Source organism: Notamacropus eugenii, chromosome 1, assembly GCF_028372415.1.
Source record: "Notamacropus eugenii isolate mMacEug1 chromosome 1, mMacEug1.pri_v2, whole genome shotgun sequence".
Taxonomy (NCBI): Eukaryota; Metazoa; Chordata; class Mammalia; order Diprotodontia; family Macropodidae; genus Notamacropus; species Notamacropus eugenii.
In genome coordinates, this window is record NC_092872.1 from 423,656,001 (window position 1) to 423,679,280 (window position 23,280).

The following is a 23,280-nucleotide window of genomic DNA, read 5'->3' on the forward strand; positions in this document are numbered from 1 at the left end:
GGAGGTATCATATATTTGTAATTGTTTGTGTGTCTTAGATATGAGACTTTTTATCAGAGATACTTAGTACAAATACATTTTTCTTAATTCATGACCTCTTCTTTTAAAAATTATTTGTTGCTGTAGCACATTTATTTTTGAACATATACCTCTCCACTTCACTGCCCAGTGAGCCATCTCTCATAACAAAGAGAAAACTGTTTTATAAGCCCAGTTGTGTAACAGTGTAATTAAGATTTCACTTTGACAGTGTTCTTCAACTCTAATAAAGGGAAGGAGGTACATTTTCTCAGTTTTAATCTGATTATTTATAATTATGCAGCATTCAGTTTTGTTTTATTGACCTTTCCATTTACATTGTTGTGTTCTTTGGGTATATGATTTCCTGGTTCTGCTTACTTAACTCTGCATTAGTTCATAATATCTTTCATGATACTCTGAAATCTACTTGATTATCATTTCTTATGACTGTCATATTTCATGATTGATATGTACCACAATTGTGTTAATCCTTTGACAAGCGACTGGTATCTATTTTTGCTTTTAGTTCTTGAGTAGATCTTTGGGTATGAACATTTTAGTCACTTTTATGCATAATTCCAAATTGCTTCCAGAATGATTAAATAAATTAAATTTTACTAACAGTGTATTTAACTAGTACCAAATAATTGTGATGATGACTGCTTAAACTATAATTTGTGGACTGAAAAGGCTATTCCCCTTTTTATTTCTATTTATTTTCATCATTTCCTTTGAGATTCTAGACATTACAGTTCTCCAAATGAATGTTGTCAAGTCCTATAACGTACCCTGTTGAAAGTGTGATATATATTTATATATTCATATACATATAAAAACATACAATATACACATTTTTATGTGTACATTGTGTGTATATATTATATATAAACTAATTTACTTATTGTCAGTCATTTTCATTATATTGGCTTGAACCAACCATGAGAAAAGAGTTATTTAAATCCCCCCAACTAATTTTTCAAGGAGTGATTTGTAATTGTATTTATGTATTTTGAGTGTACCTTGGTAGGTTGCTCCCAGATATTTTATGCATTTCATAATTATTATGAGTGAGATTTATATTTCAATTATTTTCTTCTATACATTATTGTATAGAAATGTTATAGATTTATTTTATCCAGTTCTTTATTATTGAAGTAATCAGTTATTTCTTTTCTCTTAGCTGATTTGGTCTTTTTATTTGTCACCTATCCATTTGAACATATTGTAGCATTTGGTATAGGGGGCTGGTCTAGATAATTTTTACCTAACTTCCTTTCAGTTTTCTCAGTAGTTTTTATCAAATAAAAAACTGTTTCCTCTAATAATTTGTGTTCAATTAAGCACGGGACTACTGCTTTAGGTTGCTTTGGGGTCTTGCTTAACTAGTCTATTTCACTGACTTTGCATATAAATATGTGTGTGTGTGTATGTGTGCATGTATATCTATACATACTTTTTTTTAAACCAGTACCATGCTGTTCAGCTGTGACTAGCACTTACTGACCATGTGACTGTATAAGTTACAACCTCTCAATTTCTCTGTATAAGTCATGTGACTGTATAAGTCACAAGTCTCAATTTCTTTATCTATAAAATGTAGATAACCATATTTGCACTGCCGACTTCACAGGGCTATTGTGAGGATCACATGAAATAATGTATGTAAATATGAGTTGTCATGATTTTCCAAGGTCACATGTAGAGTAAGTAGCAGAACTAGAGTTCAAATCCGTCTTCTGACTCCAATTCAATGTTCTTTCCAATAAGCTGCTATTGTGTCACCTGCAAATTTGATTAGCTGGTAGGTTTTCATTCAGGTGCACATATCTCTCCCTCCCATCTATCCCTTTCCCTCCATTCACACTACAGCTACCCTAGGTAAGACTCTTATTACTTTTCACCTACACTATTGCAATATTATCCTAATTGTTTTTTTTAATTTAGCTATTCTCTCCTCCAATCCTTCCTCCTCACAGCTGGCAAAGTGATCTTCCTAAAGCACAAGTCTAATCATGTCACTCCCCTGTCCAAGAATCTACAGTCGCTCACTATTGCCTCTAGAACGAAAAACAAATTCATTTGTTTGGAGTTTAGAATTCCTCACAATCTGGCTCCAGCCTGTCTTTTCAGGTTGATTATACATTCCTCTGCACTCCATATTGCATTCAAATTGGCCTGCTTGCTGCATATGATATTCAATCTCTTGCTTTAGGGCATTTGTCCAGGCTGTTCCCCATGCTTATCATGCTTGTCCCACCTAGGCCATTTGGAACCCTTAAGCAATCCCTTCAAGATTTAGTTTAAGTACTATATTTAACTGATTTCTGTAATTGTTAGTGTCCCTACTTCCAAATTACTTTGTGTTTGTTTTGTACGTATCTTGTATGTATTCATCTGAGTACATGTTTCATTCCATCTGTCCCCAGTAGAATATAAACTCTCTCAAAGCAGGGATTGTCTCTGTTTCATTTTAGTCTCTGTATCATCAAAATCTCTGGTACATAGTAGGCATTAAATAACAACACTGGGCCAAGAACAGATCCTAATTTCACTTTTCTCAGTGAGAAGCATTTTTCCCTTTATCCACATTCCTTGTACTGTGTGGTGACCAGGCCTGGACATAATTCAATTCAACAAATATTCATTATTTACAGTTATTATTTATTGATAAAGCACTGTGCTTTGCATGGGTAGTGGTCAGGTCAATGATAAAGATCAGTATATCAGCATAGGATCATAGATTTAGAGCTAGAAGGGTCCTCAGAGGTCATCTGATCCAACCAAGTCCTTGTTTTTAGACAAGAAAACTATGGCCTACAAGGGTTAAATGATACAGACAAGGCTACCCAGGTAAGTGGCAGAACTGGAATTAGAATCCAGGTTCCCTGACCCCAAATCTACTTGACCACAGTGTATTATCAAATTTAAGCTTCCCTTCAACCCTGTAAGGAAGATACTATTAATCCCATTTTGCAGATCAGAAAAACAAGACTCAGAGGCAGTGTGACTTGCCCATGATTGCGCAGTTGGTAATAATTCCAAGCTTACTAGACATGATACATGCACAAATAAATTTAATATAAAACATCACATGATAATTGTGTAAATTACTATGAGATATCTCATAAGGAGGTTATCATTTTTGATGAAGGAATTAAGACATTTTGTGAAAGGCATTGCATTCTGGGTGGATCTTGAAAGATGTGTGAGATTTCAACAGCTCTCTAGAGACTGGGAGAGAGCAGGTAGATGAAGACATTGCAGCTGTAAGAAATAACATCAAGAAAGGCACAAAGCAGGCATGGAAGATGGTTCTAGTTAATTTTGGATAAACCATAGATCAGCATGTGGAAGAAGATTGGAGGGTTAACTACTGATTCTAGAGAGTGCTGAATACCAGTACAATGACCCCAGTGGTACCTCCTCCTGAGGGCTTTCAGCAGCCAGTTCCTCTAGCTATCTATCCTAGACAGGCTAGAGGTTAGACTTGCTTTGGTAGGTAATAGGGAGCCATTGAAGGCTTTTCAGAAGAACAATAATCTAATTTAAGCTGTCTACAAATATCTCAATTAGGCTGTGACTATTTTAGAGTAGAAGAAAGGATTCATTTTTTGGCATTAAATGTCATATTAATTTCATGCATCTCAAAGTCCTCTTGGCTATTTTCCTAAGAGCTGACAACATCATTACTTCATTTTCAATTTGTGGTAAACTCAGAGGACTAAGCCTGGTTATCAGTGCTTCTCTCTGGGCAGATGCTAATGTTATTCAGTTTTTTTGTCCCAATGTAAATCCCCCTATACTTGTTCCTATTAAATGTCATCCTTTATTTTTTTTTTCAAAATAGCCTTATTTTCTCTTCTTAAGGTTGATTTGAACTTCAATTTACTAGTCATTTATTAAGCCTCTACTGTATGCAGTGTCCATCCTGGATGCTAAAGAAGACACAAAGTTTGGATAAGCTAAGGTCTCTGTCCTCCTGGAGGGTACAGTTTAGTAGGAGAGTATGACACATTAATAAATAATTATAATATATAATGATGCATTAGAGAGGTGCAAACAAAATTTTATGTGAGAGGAAGGGAAGAGAGGAAGATGATCTCTAACTTTTCGAAGACCTTTGGAATGTTCACAAGTACACATAATATTGTATTGTGCATATTCTCCATTCCTTGACAGTAGCCAATATAGATATAAAAGGCATTAAAATGGGTCACAGGACCTAGCTATTGGGGCATCATATAAAACCCACACCCAACCTCTTTTAAGTGATTATAAACCTTATTTAGGAAGTTCTGTAAACATTCAGGGACTTATGCAATCTGTACAATGTCACCTGCCAAAGGAATATATGGAGAATCTCGCAATTCAAAGGAAGGAGACGCAGGGAAATCCAGTAGAGAGAACACTAGCTCAGAAGTCAGAGTACCTCAGTTCTCTTACGCTTAATACCTACATGACCTTAAGAAAGTCTATTTAACCTCCCTGGTCCTCAGTTTCCCCATCTGTAAAATGAGGGGGGTATACTAGATGGTCTTGGTTGATCTTAAAGATCAGAAGTTCTTTGAACAAGGTTATTTCTCTTGTATCCTTTGAGAGAGCTTGCATAATTTTTGGTAAAAGCATGGGAGTCTTTTATTAACTTTGATCTTTGTTCTAACAAATCCATGGTCTGACTACATAAAGGCTGATTCTGGAATAACTCCCATGTCAGCAGAGTCATTTCCTATAATTGATTTCATTTGTGTATGATATTATTCAGTACCCAGCACTTACCAATCCTTTTCTTGAAAAAAGTATTCATGATACATCGAAAAGAGGCTTCCTTGTAACCTACAAGTCTTTGGCCCTTCATTACTTTTGCCTCATCTATATTTTCTAATGCTTCTCATCATCCTCACCCATTTCCACCCTTGCACTGAAGTCATCTAGCATCAAAATATATGCTGATTTTATCTGGTGTATCTACTTAGTTCTTCATAAACTTTCCCTACCTCCCTCTTACTCTTAAACAGATGTTGGATCATTAAATACATTTTCATGGTGGTCTTTTTGCAAATGTTTATCATAAATACTTCAATCTGAAATGAATAAAAGTTCTGTGAAAAGATAGTTCTTATTGAGTTGAGTAAACAGTAAAGCCAATTCCTTTAATTCCTGTATATGCCTCTGCAAGGAGAACTTGTAAGCTACCTTTAGCTTTACCTTCCTTCTTTGCTGGTTCCATTTCTGGCAAGTGTCAAAATGAAAGCAATATAGTTCTCCCTCTGTTCACTCACTGGATTAAGATTTCATATTTAGAGTACTAATAGCCAAGTTCAACTTTACAAACAATAATAACGTTGTGGTTCTTAACATCCTCTGACTTCTTTTTTTTTTGTCACTCTCTATCAATGAAGTTGAAGGTGCCACAAAAGACTGACAACCATTATGTAATTTCTTACAGAAGTTTGTTCAATATAAATCAACAGCCATAATAAAACCAAAAAGAGACTTAAAAGACCTTAATCAGCAAGCACTTGACATATCAGCTGAGTGAGGAGAGATAACAATCAAAGGTAGTACCAATTTAGACTACAACTATATTTTTAAATGTTATGGAGGATGATGAAAGATCAAAAGTCAGATCATCTCATAAATAAGTGAAGGATGATACCAGTTTAAACAAAACATAGTGATACACCCAACTGAGCAAAGACAAGTAAACATAAAAATGAAAGGACAATTAACAGAAGAAAAATGGAAAAGATCTGCAAAAATTATTTTGATATGTTTTTTAATGACACCTGTGATGATAGAAGGAATATGTCCATCTCCTGCTATGTAGAGGTTGAGCTAGTTCTTTTCCTTTAAAGGTATCCACTTTATTCTTAATACTTATAGGCACAGGGCAATAAAGATTCAGGGCAGGTAGGTGGCGCAGTGGGTAAAGTGCCAGGTTTGAAGTCAGGAACACTCATCTTCCTGAGTTCAAATCTGGCCTCAGATACTTACTAGCTGTGTGACCTTGGGCAAATCACTTAACCCTGTTTGCCTCAGTTTCCTCATCTGTCAAATGTATTAGAGAAGGATGTGGCAAACCATTCCAGTATCTTTGCCAAGAAAACCCCAAATGGGGTCATAAAGAGTCAGACATGACTGAACAACAACAACTAAAGGTTCAAAATGTTGAAGTTACTTCCTGGTTGCCTGAGTATAGAAAGCTCCAATTCCTTGTCCTAAAGACTACTTTGGGTAACTCAGAAGCAGAGAAGTGATGCTTAGTTGGATCAACACTATGTCCTGGCAGCATATCTTTTTCAGTTACTTCCTCTGCTGTGACTGAGTAACCCTCCTTTTGTTAATGTTAATCATTAAGTGGGATGGACTATGAGTGTTGTACTTCACTACGATCTCAAACCTTAACTACCTGATCATCCTGGCATCCTCCTGGTCACCTCTGGCCTGTAACAATTGATGTAGTTGGCAATTTTGGACTGAATTATTTCCTTGAAGTGTCTTATGCTGATGTGGAAGAAGGTGAGCCTTGAGTGGCCTCCATGTCTCTGAGGGTGATGGTAAGACACATCCTAATTCTCGTATTCTGTAACAGCCCTTTCCTGGTCCTTCCCCTCTCAACTGCTATTGCCTTCACTCTGAGATTACCTTCCATCCACTATGTATGGATCTGGTATGTACTTTAGTCACTTAAATATTATCTCCCAGAATGTGAGCAAGGAAGAATTGTTTTTGCCTTTCTTGGTATCCTCCAGTACTGATCTAAGTGCCTGGAACATAATAAATGCTTCATAAATGCTCCTTGACTCACTGACTGGTGGCTGTTTATCACCAGGCATATCCCATTGCCACTGGCGGATTAGAAAGCAAGCTGCCTTCAACCTTTCAAGAACCAGAGAATGAAGCGAATATATTCCAGGTCCTAAGAACTGTATCCTGAAGTTGGGCGTTCATGTTTTCCCACAGCAGAAAAAGGCAAAAGCCAAAGCCCTCCAAGATTTGGTGGAATAATTTATAATATAAAATTTTAACACCATTGTATCTTGGTAGTTTAAATGGAATGACTTTTGTCTTTTGGAACTTACTTTGAGATTTGTGAGAAAAAATGGAATGGACTCTTTAGTCTTGGAGAAAAAAAAGAGAAGCTGTGCTAAAGAAACTGCTTTGGACTTTTTGTGTGGCCTTTGGGAAGTTGTGCCACATAGACTCTGGTACAACACACTGGGGAGGCCCTTCAGAGGGCAGCGCTTAAGCTTCCCCAGGAGCCCTTAGACTTGTCTGGAACTAGAGATGTGGACAAAAACATTCCACAATGTGTAAGACTCCATCAGTCCATCAGCTGAAAAAATTTTAAAAGGAAGACATCTTCTGGTCTCATTCTGAAACTGTGAACTCTAATTCTCTCTCTCTCTCTCTCTCTCTCTCTCTCTCTCTCTCTCTCTCTCTCTCTCTGTTTCTCTCCCTCTTATCTCTCTCCTCTCTTTTCTCTCTTCTCCTTATTCCCCCCTCCTCCCTCTCCCTCTCTTCCTCTTCTCCATCTCCCTCTCCTCTCTGTCTCTCTCTGTGTGTCTCTGTCTCTTTCTGTATCTCTCTCTCTGTCTCTGCGTCTCTCTCCTCCCTCTCTTTCCTGCCTTTTCTTTTTTAAATTGAAATCTGGAATTTGTAGAACCTTTCCACTTTATATCCAGTACAATAGTCAGCAGTCATTGGGTAATTTCTCCCTAGGGAAAAGTCCTTTAGGACAAATCTTCATGTGGACCCAAAAACAGGTTGCATGAAAGAGGGTAATACCCTTTTAGTTATCTTATTCCAGATGACCCTGACCTATGATAAGAATCAGTGACTATCCAGCAGGTGTCATTAACTTCACTGGTGTTTGTGGTACTGTTCCTATTAATGTTCACCTCCATTCATCAGAAGACCCACTCTGAATTGAAAAGATCTGGAATCACCTATCACATAAATAGAGATCTTGAGGTACAAGATTTGGTCCTTCCAAGGGGGAAGATGAAGTCTAGGATGTCTGGTTTCATTCTCCCAGATTGGTCCCTCTTACAGGGGGATCTTACATTGCTTGTCTTCTGTTTTGTTTTTGCTGTCATCTTGCTTTGATTTTTGCTCTTTCTGCCTGTGTTGGACTGCTTGCATCCTTGAGGTCAGCATTGTTCAATAACAACCCTAAAGCCATTTAAATCGTGGAAGGTCCTCTAGAAGGTGTTTAGGACCTTGTACCAAGGAATGGGGAATCTTAGGAAGCAAATTTACCAGCATCCCCCACAATGTGGGCTGAGCTAGTTAGTACCTTTCCTTAAAAGGTACTGAAATCACCTTGGAATCTTATTTGGCCCAAATAACTAAAGTCCAGATGTTGTAATTATTTCATGTTTGTCTGATTACAAAAAGCTATAAGGAACTACAACTCTTCCCTGAGGCTTGACCTGAGGAAAACCATAGGCAAATTGGGCAGGGAAGCTGTGAAATGGCATTCAACATCAACACAGTGCTCTCACTGTATTTCTTTTCTCTAATTTTTTCTATTTTTATTCTCATGTTATAATGTTGTATGTTTACTTTTCCAATTAACAAGAATTTTTCTCTTTTTCCTGCCTACACTTTTCACTGAAAAGAGAAAAAGGAGAAAACAAAACCCTTGTAACAAATATACATATTTAAGCAAAATACATTTCCACTGGGTCCAAAAATATATCTCACTCTGTATTTTGAATTCATTATCTCTGCATGAGAAGAAGTAGCATAGTTCATCACAAGTACTCCATAATCATGATTAGTCATGCCATTGATCAGAGTTAAGTCTTTCAAAGTTGCTTATCATTACAATGTTGTTATTGTATAAAAACTGTTCTCTGGTTCTGCTCACTTCATTCTACATCAGTTCACACAAGTCTTCCTAGGTTTCTCTGAAAACATGCCTTTTGTAATTTCTTATGGCACAATAGTATTTTATTACATTAACCTACCTAGGAAAATCCTTTAGTTTCCAGGTCTTTGTCACTACAAAAAGAGCTGAGATAAATATTTTTTTGTACACATAGGTCATTTTCATCTTCCTCTCTGCATTCTTTAGCTATCTAAGTAAATCTTTGGTTAACTTTTAGATAGACTATGAGAGTCTGATTTCATTCCAATCTCAAACATAAATAACCAGGAGACAATCCTAGCCAACCCTGGACTGCAACATTTATATTTTCTGACTTGTTCCTCCACCATCCCTTTTAACAAAGAATTTTTAAAATGGGTTGGGTGGAAACAGTTCAGTAAAATTGGCCAACACATCAAAAAGTGACATCATATGCAATGTTCCATACAGATTGTTCCTCACTTCTGCAAGATGGGACAAAGGTGCATTCTCATGTCTCTTTTTTGGGGAAGTAGAGAGAGCAAATTTGATTATCATAGTTTTACAACATTGTTTTAATTTTTTCCATTTATGTTGTTGTAATCATCATGTATATTGCTTTCTTGGATCTTAGTACTTCACTTTGCTGCAGTTCTATAGAGAATTAAGCTATTAAAGCTTAAACCACACAAAAACTTTTGAGACATCCTGTATAAGTATTCTGCATTTCATATTCATAATTTCTTATAGACCAGTAATATCCTATTACATTCATGTACTAAAGTTTGTTTAGCTATTCCCCAGTTGGTTGGCATCTACTTTATTTTCAGTACAAAAAGTGCTGCTATAAATATGTTGTATATGGGACATATCTTTCTATTTTTGACCTCTTTGAGACATAATCCCATTAGTCAACCAGTCAGAAAACATTTATGAAGCACTCATTAGATGCTATGCACTGTGTTAAGTAAACACTGAGGATACAAAGAAAGGCAAAAGCAATGTTCATGTCCTCAAGGAGTTTATGTTCCAATGGGGGAGATGACAGACAAGCAATTATGTACATACAAGATACAGATAGTATAAATGGAAATTAATTGCAGTGGAGGATAGGGGGAGAGGAGAGCACATTTGTTTATTGTTTTTATATTGGATAATATTTTATTTTTCCAATTACATGTAAAGATAATTTTTAACATTTGTTTTTAAAAACTGGGTACCAAATTGTCTCCCTCCTTCTCTCCCTTCCCTCCCCCCCCGTAGGATGGTAAGAAATTTGATGTAGGTTATACGTGTGTAATCATGTTAAACATATTTCCATATTAGTCATGTTGTGAAAGAAGAAACAGATCAAAAGAAAAAAACATGAAAAAAATAAAGAAAATTAAAATAGTATGCTTTGATATGCATTCAGACTCCATCAGTTCTTTATCTGGACGTGGATAGCATTTTACATCAATTTTCATCCTTTAGAACTGTCTTGTATCATTGTATTGTTGAGAAGAGCTAGATCATTCATAGTTGATTATTGCACATTTTTGCTGTTACTGTGTACAGTGTTCTCCTGGTTCTGCTCCCTTTACTTTGCTTCAGTTCATGTAAGTCTTTCCAGGATTTTCTGAAATCTGCCTGTTAATCATTTCTTATAGCACCACAGTATTTCATTACTTTCATATACCACAATTTTTTCAGCAATTCCATAATTGCTAGGCATGCCTTCAATTTCTAATTCTTTGCCATCAGAAAAAGACATACTACACATATTTTTGTGCCTGTAGGTCCTTTTCCCTTTTTTATGCTCTCTTTGGAATACAAATCTAGTAGTGGCATTGCTTTATCAAAAGGAAGGCACAATTTTGTAACTCTTTGGGCATAGTTCCAAATTGCTCTCCAGAATGGTTGTTATCAGTTCATGATTCCACCAACAGTGCATTAATGTCCTAATTTTTCTACATCCTCTCCAACATTTATCATTTTCCTTTTCTGTAATATAAGCCAATCTGATAAGTATGAGGTAGTACCTCAGAGTTGTTTTAATTTGCATTTTTTAGAAAGCACATTTGTGAAAGCCTGCCTGTTCCTTCAATCTCTCCCCTATCTTCTGGTTGCTTCTCTGTTGACTATAAACACCATCATATCTCTCCATCCTTAAAAACCCTCACTTTATCCAACTGTCTCCGCTAGCTATCATATCTTTCTTCTCTATCATGGCTAAACTCCTTGAGAAAGTGTCTGAACTCAAATCCTCTACTTTCCTCTCACTCTCTTCTCAACCCTCTGCATTCTTGCTTACAATCTCAGTTTAACTGAAACTACTTCTCTCTTGTTACCAATGATCTCTTAATTGTCAAATCTAATAGCCTTTTCTCAATCCTCTTCCCTTTTGACTTTTATGATGCCTTTGACACTATTTATCATTTTCTTCTCCTAGCTAATTTTCTCTCTCTAGCATTTAATGACATTTCTCTTTCCTGATTTTCCTCCTACCTGTCTAACTCTCCCTTTTCAGTCTCCTTTGCTGCATCTTCCTCTAGGTCATGGCTTCCTCTATGGACATCCTCCAAAGATGTATCCTTCGCCCCCTTCTCTTTTCCCTCAAAACTATCTCATTTGGTAACCAACTTCTCTTCCCCAGAATTCTCTAAAAACAAAGTCACTGAAATATAAGCCCAAACATATCACTAAAATATGAGGGTTGGTTGAAGGAATTAGGGATGTTTATCCTGGAGAAGACTCAGGCAGGGCATAATAGTTCTCTTCAAGTATTTGAAAGGGTTGTCTTCTGGAAAAGAGATTGTATTTGTTCTGTTTCACTCCAAAGGGAAGAACTATAGGAATGGATGGAAGTTGGAGAGACAAATTTATGATGTCAGGAAAAATGTTATTAGTACTGTGCAAAATGGTTATGGTTTTGCTTTGAGAGGTCATTGGTTCCTGCTCCTTAGAAGTCTTTAAGCTGAAGTTGAATGTTATAAGGTATGCTATATCATAAATTACTCTCAACTTTGAGTTGGAGTAGAGGTCCACCAAGGTCTTACTTTGTTCTGTAATTCTGTGATTAACCAACTGGTAACCTCTGAAATAGTGTCTGCTTGGGTCTCTCATCTCCATACAAGAACTTGTAACACAGGTGTTACATTTATTTATTTTTATTTGTATTTATTCTGTGTGTCTACGTATGTGCATGTTGTCTTCCCAGTTAAAACATAAGTTCCTTAAGAACAGGGAACATTTCATTTTGTCTCTTTATTCCCAGCACCTATAACAGTTCCTGGCACATAGAAGGCTTTTAATCAGTGTGGTTTGATTGATTATAGTGCTTTAGGGTTTGCAAAATTGTTTCTTCACAACAAATCTGTGAAAATATCCCCATTTTACAAATGAGGAAACTGAGTGACACAGAGGTAAAGTGACTGATCCCAGGTCACACAATTTGAAATATGAGTCAAGATCTTAATACAATTCTGACTCTAAGTCCAGCAGTTATTCTACTATACTACATCATTTCTCAGATATCCATGTAATTTTGAAAATAAATATTTGGTTTATTTTAAACCCCAAAGCTCTATTTCTTCTTGGAAAAACAGGCAAGAGTTAGACTCTTTGCACTCCATTGAGCCAGAATGTTATGGAAACTAAGCAATGATCTAGTTTAATTCCTTCATTTTATAGGTATAGGCCTGGTTAGCTAGGTGGTACAGTTGGTAGAGTGCTGGACCTGTGTAAGGGCAACTGCACTGACATACCCAGGATGGCTGCTAGCACAGGTTTCAGATCTGCTTTGCTAGGAAAGATAGCCATTTAAGCCATCAACAATCCTTTTTAATTACATTTAGAAAATACAAACAGAGAAACTATAAGCAGAGAAATAAAGACCAGACAGGTCTCTACTGCCTGAATCAAAGCAATACTGCTATTTACTTTACATACATCCCCGGACTGAGAGAACCTTTACATCTGAGCAGTGGGGGGTAGGGGGGTGGGGGGGCTGCAGTGGGTGGTAGGGGGTCTGAACATATAGCCACTCAAGAGTCTACACCAGGTAATCACAAGAACCTTCTCATAAAAGAACCCCTGAAGTAAAATGCCAACCACCCAGTATATATAACAAAGGCTTGGCTCCTGACTGGCTCAGAGTCAGTAAGCACGAAACCTACATGACTTAGCACAGTTGTGAACTATTAGGGTTCAAAGGAGATTGAGCCTTCAGAGGCTCACAATTTAGCCTGAGAAAACAAAAAACATCCCACTTTGCTTGCTGTTACAGCTTGGAGTCAGGAAGAATCTTCCTTCTAAGTTCAAATCTGGCCTCAGATACTAGCTGTGTGACCCTGGGCAAGTCACTTCATCCTGTTCACCTCAGTTTCCTCATCTGTAAAATGAATTAGAGAAAGAAATGGCAAAACACTCCAGTATCTGCCAAGAAAACCCCAAATGGGGTCACACAGAGTCAGACTCAAAAACAACCACAAACCTGAAGAGATGGGACTTGCCCAAAGTTACACAGTATGGTAGATGTTGGAAGCAGGTCCCAAGGCTCTTGACCAGGGGTGGGGAAACTGCTCTTGATTCAGTGCTTTTTAAAAAAATCATCTCCTACTGCCTAGTCTAATGAAAGAAAGAACAGATTCTTTCAAATAATCTAGTTTGAACTGTGTTTTCAGGATGTCTAAGTGACATTTATTAAATTACTGTTCCTTATCATTTGTTTCTATTCCTTATTGTCTTTTAATTGATACTTTATATTTTTACCATCATATTGATTTCTTATTGTATCCTTCTTCCCTCTCCCAACAGCAAGTCATCTGTGGTAACACAAATTTAAAAAGAAAGATCTTGGATGGGCGAAGGAAGGGAAAGTCTTTCAACAAAACCAACCACACATCAGTCCTCTCTGACAGCCTATGCACTGTTTCATATCCCTAGTTTTCTATTTATACAAGTAAGAGAAGACACTTTTTCTTTTCTTCTCCGGGGCAATTATATTCTCTTTTTGAGAACATAACTACTGGTTGGGTTCAGCCTATACCTCAAAAAGAAACCCTTGTACAACATACTGACAAGTAATCATTCATCCCTTGCTTGAATGCCTCCCATGAAAGGGGCCTACCCCACCACCTCTCAAGGCATCCCTTTTTCCTTTGAGATAGCTCTAATTGTTTGGAAGGTGTTTTTTCCCTGATGTGATGGGGACCTGGCAAAAGATCTAGGGCAATATATATATATATATATATATATATATATATATATATATATATAGATAGATAGATAGATAGATAGATAGATAGATAGATAGATAGATATATAGATAGATAGATAGATATAGATATAGATATAGATATAGATATAAATATATATATATGTTCTCTTCTCTGGCAATTTTAATTACACAATCTTCTCACTAAACTCTTTTTTGTAACAAACTTGTGAAAGTGGCAGAGTTATTATATGTGAGTAAGGATTAGAGGTCCAATGAAAAACAGCCATAGAGTTTGGCCCAATTCTTTTCCTCTATAGGTCTTCAGGGGTGGCATTATTATAGCTCTTCCTATTGCAAAGACATCTTTCCTCCAGAACTTGCCAGCTTAGGTGGTTAGGGTTAGATCTGAACCGCTGAAATGAGTCTCTAACTCATCTAGCTCCAAGTCCTGCATTTTCACATGATTTGTTCTTCACTCAGCTATTTCTGAGTCCTTACCGTGTGTCCTTGGTACTGTGGGAGTATAAAAAATCACAGAATTTTAGATCTGGAAGCAATCTTAGAAATCATCTAGTTATGGTGACCAGATGGCCCAATTATCCTGGGACAGTCCCAATTTTAAACATTCAGTTCTCTTGTTTCCACAAGTCACTAAAATGTTCCGGAAATTCCAAGATTTTGGCAAATGGCAACTGAATGAAATAATTCAGCAAAAATCACAACAAATATTCTACTGATTCTTCCACACATACTTACATATATGTGTGTATATATGTATGTATACATATATATGTATACACACACACACACATATATATCCAACTTCACCTGTAGAAATTCTGTTGGTTCTTCAAAGTCCAATTCAAAAAGTCTTCTCTCATGACCCTGGACAGTGACAACCTTCCCTTTTGGCCCTCACAAAACACTTTGTTTTGTATTTCTCGGATGAATTTATTATGAATTATTGTATATTATAGTTGTTGGGATATATTTTTATCCTCCCTCAGACTCTAAGTTACATGAAATTACAACTGTATTCTGCACACAGTGAGCACTTAATAAATGCTTCACAGATTCTCAGACTTGGAAGCAACCTAAGAGACCATCTAGTCTAGGAGTTCTACATCTGAAGTCCCTGAACCCCCCATGGATAGATTTTATGGGGTCCATGAACTTGAATGGGAAAATTACATCTTTATGTCAATACAATTAGTATCCCTTCTAATACTATAAATTTTAATTTATGCATTTACAAATATTAGTCTGAGAATGGGTCCAAAGATCAAAGGGGTCCATGACATACAAAAGGTTAAGGACCCCTTGTCTGGTCCAACCTATACCTGAAAAAGAAGCCCTTTAACCCTATGGAGACCTGATGCAGGTGCAAATTCTATCAGCTTACTCAGCTGATACCACCTCTCCACGTGGAGGTGTCAGCTGTCCTCAGAAAGAATCATGATGACATGTCAGGTAAGTGCCTTGGATAGATTGTGGAACATGTATGAATATTCTGTAACTGGTTCTTGTTGACTGACCATGTAGTGGAAAGACTGTCAACATCACTGTCTGCCTTTCACATACTAGGGAGTTCAGTGACTTTTGTTCCCAGCATCTGGTAAGACAACATAGTGAGGAGGAAAAGCCTTATGACCTTTCCCCACTGAAGTCATGTGGCCCTGAAAAACAGGCCATTTTCCTTGGCCTTCTCATGTCCTCTTTTCTGTTCTAGGTGGAGAGAGATGCGTCTCATGACTCATAGAGTTTGAAAGGTTGCTAGCAGATTGCCTTAGCATCTTAACATTTCAGACTCTGGATTCCAGAGCCAGTGCAGCATTGACGTTCATCCCCAAAGAGCAAGGAGGAACTTTCAAGATTGGCCTTCTGAATCAAAGATTCATCTAGCAGCAAAGTGACCTTTGGATGTGAACTTAATGAGACCAATGTCATGTGGGAAATGAGCTTAGTTTTTGAATTTTAAAGTAAATTTCCCTACTGTCCCCTAACAACTGGGGGAACATAGCCACTGGGGCCCTAAGTTCATGGCAATAGAGGACAAAAACACCCCAAACCCTCAGAGTTACCTCCTAAAGCCCTGAAGGGCAGATATGGCTACCTGGCACTGGAAAAAGAGGAGAAAAACCAAAGTATATAGCTAACTGATATTAAGCCTAAATCTGCCCTCGTTACAATTTTCACCCACAACTTCTCCTTCTGCCCTCTGGAGGCAAGCAGAAAAAACTGAATTCCTTTCTTCAGCACAGCATTTCGAATACTTAAAGATAGTGCTTATATCCCCAGTAAGTCTTATTTTCTCCAAGCTAAACATTCCTATATCCTTCACCCAATGCTCCTAAGTCATGGATTTGACACGTCACTGCCCTGGTTACTCTCCTCCAGATGCTCTCCAGTTTGTTAATTAACATTCTTCCTAAAATGTGGTCATTAGAATTGATCACAATACTCTTCTGTGATCTGACCAGGTGTGGAGCAGGATTATAGTTACTGTGCATCTCTTAATGCAGCCTGGGGGAACATTAGCTTTTGTAAGTTACTATATCACACTATGGACTCACATTGAGCTTGCAGTCCATTAAAATCCCCAGACCTCTTTCAGATAAATGCCTATGTAGTCATATCTTTCCCATCTTGAATTTGTGAAGCTGATTTTTTTGAACCCAAGAATGTCTTTCTCCTATAAATTGAATCTAATTTGATTCAACCCAGTGTTGTGGCTTGTCAAGATCTTTGTGAATAATGACTCTGTGAATTAATATTCTGGGTACCCTTCCTGGCTCCATGTCACAACACGCATTGGAAAAGCATTCCATCTATGCCTTTATCCAAGTCATTGATAAAAAAATGTAACACAGCAAAAGACTAAGCACAGATCCCTAGGGCACTCACCCTACTAGAGGCCTATTTCCAAACTGAAGTCAAAACATTAATTGGGTCCAGTCACTCCACAACTCAACTCAAAATCCATAAAGTTGTACTGTTGTTTAAACCAGAGATATTAAACACGTGGCTCACGATCCACACGAGGCTCATAACACTATAGAGTATCATCCAAATCAGATTAAAATGTTGTTCCTATTTGATTTTAATGTCTTGATATATTGATAAAAAAGAAATGTATAAGCATATATGGTTTTCTAAGCCAGCATCTTTATGTACAGTTTAGGGACTTTTTTTTCTATTTGAGTTTTATCACCTTTTTCTATATGCTCCACAGGAACAGCACGAGAGACTTTGTCAAACGCTTTGCTAAAATCTAAGTAAATAGTATCTAGAGCAATTTCTTGATGTAACAGTTTGGCAACATTGTAAAAAAAAAAAAAGGACATAAGATTAGTTTAGCATGACTGATTCTTGAAGCCATGCTGGTTTTCTATGGTTATCACTTCCTTTTCAAGTTGTTCCATAACCATCACTCTGATAATATATTAGTCAGAAATTGAAGTCAAACATTGGCCTATAGTATTCAGATTCAATTTATGTTCTTCAATCCTAGAGGACTTTTGTCCCCTGGGAGCCTTCAAAGATTGGCAAAAATGTAGTAAATTGAAACTCAAATCAAACTTAAAACAGGGAGAAGATAAGCTCATTTTATAAAAATGATCAAATTAAGCAGCACAAGCAGAAAAAGGTCTCTGAGGTCCCTTTGAATCCTCTGAAACACTCATAGAGATCAAAAGTCAAAATTATAAAGTATATGGAGAAAAATTCACTAGAGAAAAACACAGAGGGCAAAGTCTAGGGTCATAGAGAACCACAAATCATATAGTCAGCCATATAGTCAATAAAGAAAAAAAATCCAACAAGATAGTGAGGTACATGAAGAGGATATAGTATATGAGGGTCAAGAATATATTCTTCTTTCCTCTCAAAAATAAATGATAGTTTAATTGAGAAGTTTATCTGACCACTCACTCCTTCACTAAAGACCCTTACATGGTTCCCCTATTGCTTTGCACACAGTAGGTGATTAATAAAATGTAGGTTCAATTGTATCGACTTACAAAAGTTTGAGGGTCACAGAATACAGAAACTTATGGACTGACAAAACATCAATATTACTCATGAAAACAGGGGTATAATAATCTGAGTTCTGAAAAGTCCATAACTATATGCATAGGATATATGTACTAGGTATATACTGTGTGGGTAGCTTGGTGGTGGTAGTGATTGCCTCTGATTTTTTTTTAGATGCAAAACCAATGAGCACTTTAGGGCATACATTAATATAGAAGCCCACCTAGGTGTAACAACAGGAAGTACATAAATGCAAAAAAAGGGAAAGAATCCATTGTCATATGGGTTGCCAGATTTTTTTTGTTTCAGCAAATATGGACTTTTTAGGACAGTCCCCCTCCCTTGTTTTACAGATGAGGAGACTGAGTCCCATAAAGGGAAAATGACTTGTCCAAGGTTATTCTGCCTTGCAGCAAGTCTAGAAACAAAACATTTTAAGAGATTATAACCTAATTTTATAAACAAGGACAGTAATAAAACTTGCTAGAGGATAGTTGTAAGGTAGTATAAAAGCAAGCGGGTGAGTGTTGGACAGATTATGCACAAAATGCAAAAGGAACTAAAAGTAAGTCAAAAATATGGATTAAGCTTAGTCTGAGAATAATAATAAAAGACATTTACAAAGTGCTTTAAAATTTACAAAATATTTTGCATACATTATGTCACAAGAGCCTTGTAACAATTCTGTGAGGCAGGCACTATAATTTTTACAGTCCCCATCTTACTCATGAAAAACTGAGGCTTTGAAAGGCTAAATGACTTACCCATAGTTACACAACTAAGTATCAGAGGAAAGATGCTTTCTGATGATAAATACAGCACTCTGTACCCTATTCCACAGAACTTTTCTCTCTGCTCTTTGAAAGGTTTCATACAAGAAATGAACATTGTTTGGCTCAGATGAGTGATTATAAAATTACTTTGTTACTGTAAAGATTCTATACCAATCAATCAATCAAAAAGTGTTTAGTAAGCTCTCACCATGGGTCAGACATTGGGCTAGAGTAAAAGGTAAGTGCTGCCCATGAGGGTTATGTGGATGTCTTCATAGGTTGTTCAAAGGTATAGACAGGCAGAAAGTGGTGGCATGGATATACAGCTTTGGAATTTTACTCACAACTCTTATAAAGAAATTGTGATTCCTGCCTTAAGAAGAGCAAAAAATAAATAAATAAAAGGGAATCACAAGGTTGGTTAGAAAAAGAGATAACATCCTAGAATGATATTTCTGTTCTGTCTCCCCATAAATATTTATGGTCGAGGGCAGAGCTATCTAATTCATGAAAATGGCTATAAAACTCCTAAGTGAAGCCAGAACCAGATTAAAATGTAGACACAAGGTAAATTTGTGGTTTTCTAAGTCAATACAGGTCCTGCAGAGATCCGTTTCTATTTGATGCATTTCTGTTTTTTCCATCTACCATTCCACAGGCATAGGGGCATAATTTTTAGGTTCAAAAGCAAAAAAATAGCTAACTTCCCTGGTGTTCTCTCCTAAAGGGGAAGGTTAACCCAAACTTATGCTTGCAGGCTTGATTCCTTTCCATCAAATGCTAGTCACCAAAAAGACAATTACCAACAGTAAACAGCAAGTAAACCTACACATTCAAGCAGATATCAAACAAATTAAGAGTTCTACAGATTAGAATATACCCAAAAGGTTTGGAGTCAAGATGGTGGGTGATAGGTAGAAATTTTGCCTTACCTCCTCCACAGCCTCCTGCACAACAACGTAGAAAACATATCAAACTGAATTCTGATTGGAAAAGTTAAGAAACAGTCACAGTGAGTAACTTTTCCAGCTTTGGGCTGCTTAGAAAGATAGAGAGGTCTATAGGTGCTGACATGGCTAGCCAGGACTGCAGCAGGAGCATTCTATCACGCAGAGATGGTGAATGGACTTAACACCTGGTCAAAAAGTAAATGATCAGAAAGAGATTCATTTACTAGCACTGGAAGCAGGAACAGGTGCCATTAGGAAACTGTCACCATTACCCAGTCCCTGCTCACAGTTACACAGTAGAGATGAATGTTTTCCAATGGAGCAGAGGCCCTACCTGTGCGAGGAGCAAGAGCCAGAAACGTATCTGTGTAGCTCTAAGCCCATGAACAGAGTAGAGACTCAGTTCTAACATTTAGTCTACCATATAAACCTGCAGTTGAATAAATAAAAATAGAAGTTCATCTCTCTCAGAAGCGAGCAGAGCCCACCCAACATAAAGTAGAAAATTAAGAAATATGATGGAAAAATCAGCAAGCAAAAAAAGAACCTGACTACAAAAAGCTACTGTGGTGACAAGGAAGTTCAAAACACAAACACAGAAAAAAAAAACAATGGCTTAAAAACACCTTCAAGTAAAACCTCAAAGAAAAGATACAGATTGGACACAGGTCCAATAAGAATTCCTAGAATAAAGTGATAAGTAAGAGCAAAAAATGATTTTAAAAATCAAATAAGAGTAATGGGAAATGTGAAAAGAAATGAGAGTTATAAAGAAAATTATGAAAAGAGAATTAAAAGCTTGGTAAAAGAGAATAAAAATGAAATGATACTGAAGAAAATAACTCCTTAAAAATTAGAATTGGCCCAGTGGAAGCTAATGAGTCTATTAGACATTGAGAAACAATAAATCAAAGTTAAAAGACTGGGAAAAAGAAGAAAATGCAAAACACAAGGGAAAAACTGACCTATAAAATAAATAGAAGAGAAATAATTTAAAAATCATCAGATTACCTGAAAGCCAGGAGCAAAAAAAAAAAAAGAATCTTGACATCGTATTTCAAGAAGTTATAAAGGAAAACTTCCCAGATATCTTAGAACCAGAAGACAAAGTAGAAATTGAAAAAAATTCACTGATCATCTCCTAAAGAAAATCCCCAAATTAAAACTCCTAGGAATTTTATAGGCAAGATCCAGAACTCTAGGAGAAAATATTAAAAACAGCCAGAAGGAAAGAGTTCAAACACTATGGAGCCACAGTTAAGATCACACAAGTTTTAGCAGCAACCACTGTAAAGAAGTGGAGGGTTTGGAATATGATATTCCAGAAGGCAAAGGAGCTAGGATTACAACCAAGAATAAACAACCCAGCAAAACTGAGTACTAATCCTACAGAGGAAAAAAAAAAGGATGTTTAGTGAAACAGAGAACTTTCATATATTCCTGATGAAAAGACTAGGCCTGAATAGAAAATCTGACATTCAAACACAAGATTCAAGAAAAGCGTAAAAAAGGTAAACGTAAGTGAGAAATTTTAAGAAACTAAACAAGGTCAACTGTTTACATTCTTATATGAGAAGATGGTATATGTAACCCCTCAGACCTTTTATCATTCACAAGGTTCTAGAGAGAGTTTACTTAGATGATCTGGACATAGTTGTATTAATGTTGAGACAATCTCAAAAGAAGAATGGAAGGGTGAGAAAGGGGGATGCACTGTGAGAAGGGGAAAGGAAAAGAAGGATGGGATAAATTATTTCATATAAATGGGGTGTGTAAGGAAAAGTTTATACAGTAGAGGGAGAGAAAGGAGGTAGCCAGCAACATATGAACCTCACTCTCATCTGAACTGGTTCAAGGAAGTAAGAATAACCATAAGCATACAGTTGTGTACAGAAATTCATCTTACCTAACAGTGAAGTAGGAGGGAAAGGGATTGAAGTGGATAAGAAGGAAGGTATAACAAGAGAGGCAGTGGTTAGAAACAAAACAGACTTTTAAGGAGGGTATAAAGTAAAAAAAAAAGGGGGAGATAGGCACAAGAGAATAGGATGGAGGGAGTATATTCCAAGCACAGGGGATGACTACTGTAAAGACACAGAGAGAGGAAATGGGAGCTATCATGAGTGAGGAGCAAAAAGGAAGCCAGTCTGACTGGATCGCAGACTGTGGGACGGGGAGTAATATCAATGAAGCTGGAAAAAATAGCTTGAAGACAGATTGTACAAGGCATTAAAAGCTGAACAAAGAGTTTACATTTATCCAGAGGCATTAGGAAGCCACTTAAATTGGTTGAGTTGTGGGTCACATGGTTAGATTTGTGCTTTAGAGAAAATTACTTTGTTTGTAGTGTGTTGATGGGATTGGAGTCCTGAGAGACTTGAGACAGGAAGGTCAGTTACCAAACTTAGTCATTATACCGTAGCTCTGTGGCTTAAAAAATCAACATGATGCTGATTCACTTAAATAGAAAGACTAACATGTAGGAATAATCATATCATCCTCCATAAGAGGCAGAGTAACATAGCAGCCCTGGATCTGGAGCAATGCGATATGGATTGAATCCTGGCACTCTTACTTACTATTTAGATGATCTGGATCAAGTCATTTACCTTGCTCAAATTGTTATTGTAGAGTCATTTTTCCAGTCACGTCCAACTTTTTGACCCCATTTGGGTTTTTTTTTGGCAAAGAGACTGGAGTGGCATGCCATTTACTCCTCCAGCTCATTTTACAGATGAGGAAACTGAGGCAACCAGAGTCAAATGGTTTGCCTAGGATCACACAGATAGTAAGTGTTTGGAGTCAGCTTTGATCTCACCAAGATGAGGCCAGGCATTCTATCTATTTCAACACCTAGATACTTGTCCAAGTAGCTGGGTATCCAGCATCCTCCTATGCAAAACAAGGGGGTTTGACTAAAATTATCTCTAAGGTCCCTTGCATTCTGACACCTTCCATTGTTAAGTGGGGTGGGTACTTCTAAATTCCAAAATAGGTGAAATGACTTTGAAAGTATAGCAAAAGGCTCCAGGACAGACAATTTAGGTGATGCTAACCCAGAGATCCATAAGAATGAACCTGCAGTTTCTTGGTATGGTCAAGGCTGATAGAAAAGTTTGCAAGGACAAAGATGGCAAAGACAAGGGTTCATCACCTTGTTTCTTCTGGTTGGCATATAAACACTAGATTCGGAAACCTGAGGTCATGGGTTAAAATGCCAACTTTGACAGAATTAGCTGTACGACTTTGTCCAAGTCACCTAATGAATCTAAGTCTCCCTTTACTCATTTATGAAGGGACCGTATTTTAGGATTTCTGACTTATTGCTGATCATTCTGGAATATGGATGAAATAAAAAGGACTACTTGTCTGAATTTTGACAAGCACTGGAATTACTGATCAGAGTCTTTCCCTGGAGTTCACAGATTTGTAATTTTGGGGCTAGAAAAG

At 37.0% G+C, this 23,280-nt stretch overlaps 1 long non-coding RNA gene across 1 annotated transcript in view; it reads left to right on the forward strand.

The window, feature by feature from the left end:
- Positions 1 to 16,794, forward strand: part of LOC140518924 (uncharacterized) — a 56,401-nt gene extending 39,607 nt beyond the window's left edge. The window contains exon 3 of the long non-coding RNA XR_011972049.1: positions 15,805 to 16,794. This is a non-coding gene — a long non-coding RNA (uncharacterized lncRNA). The remainder of the gene's footprint in view (positions 1 to 15,804) is intronic.
- Positions 16,795 to 23,280: the final 6,486 nt, after the last annotated feature.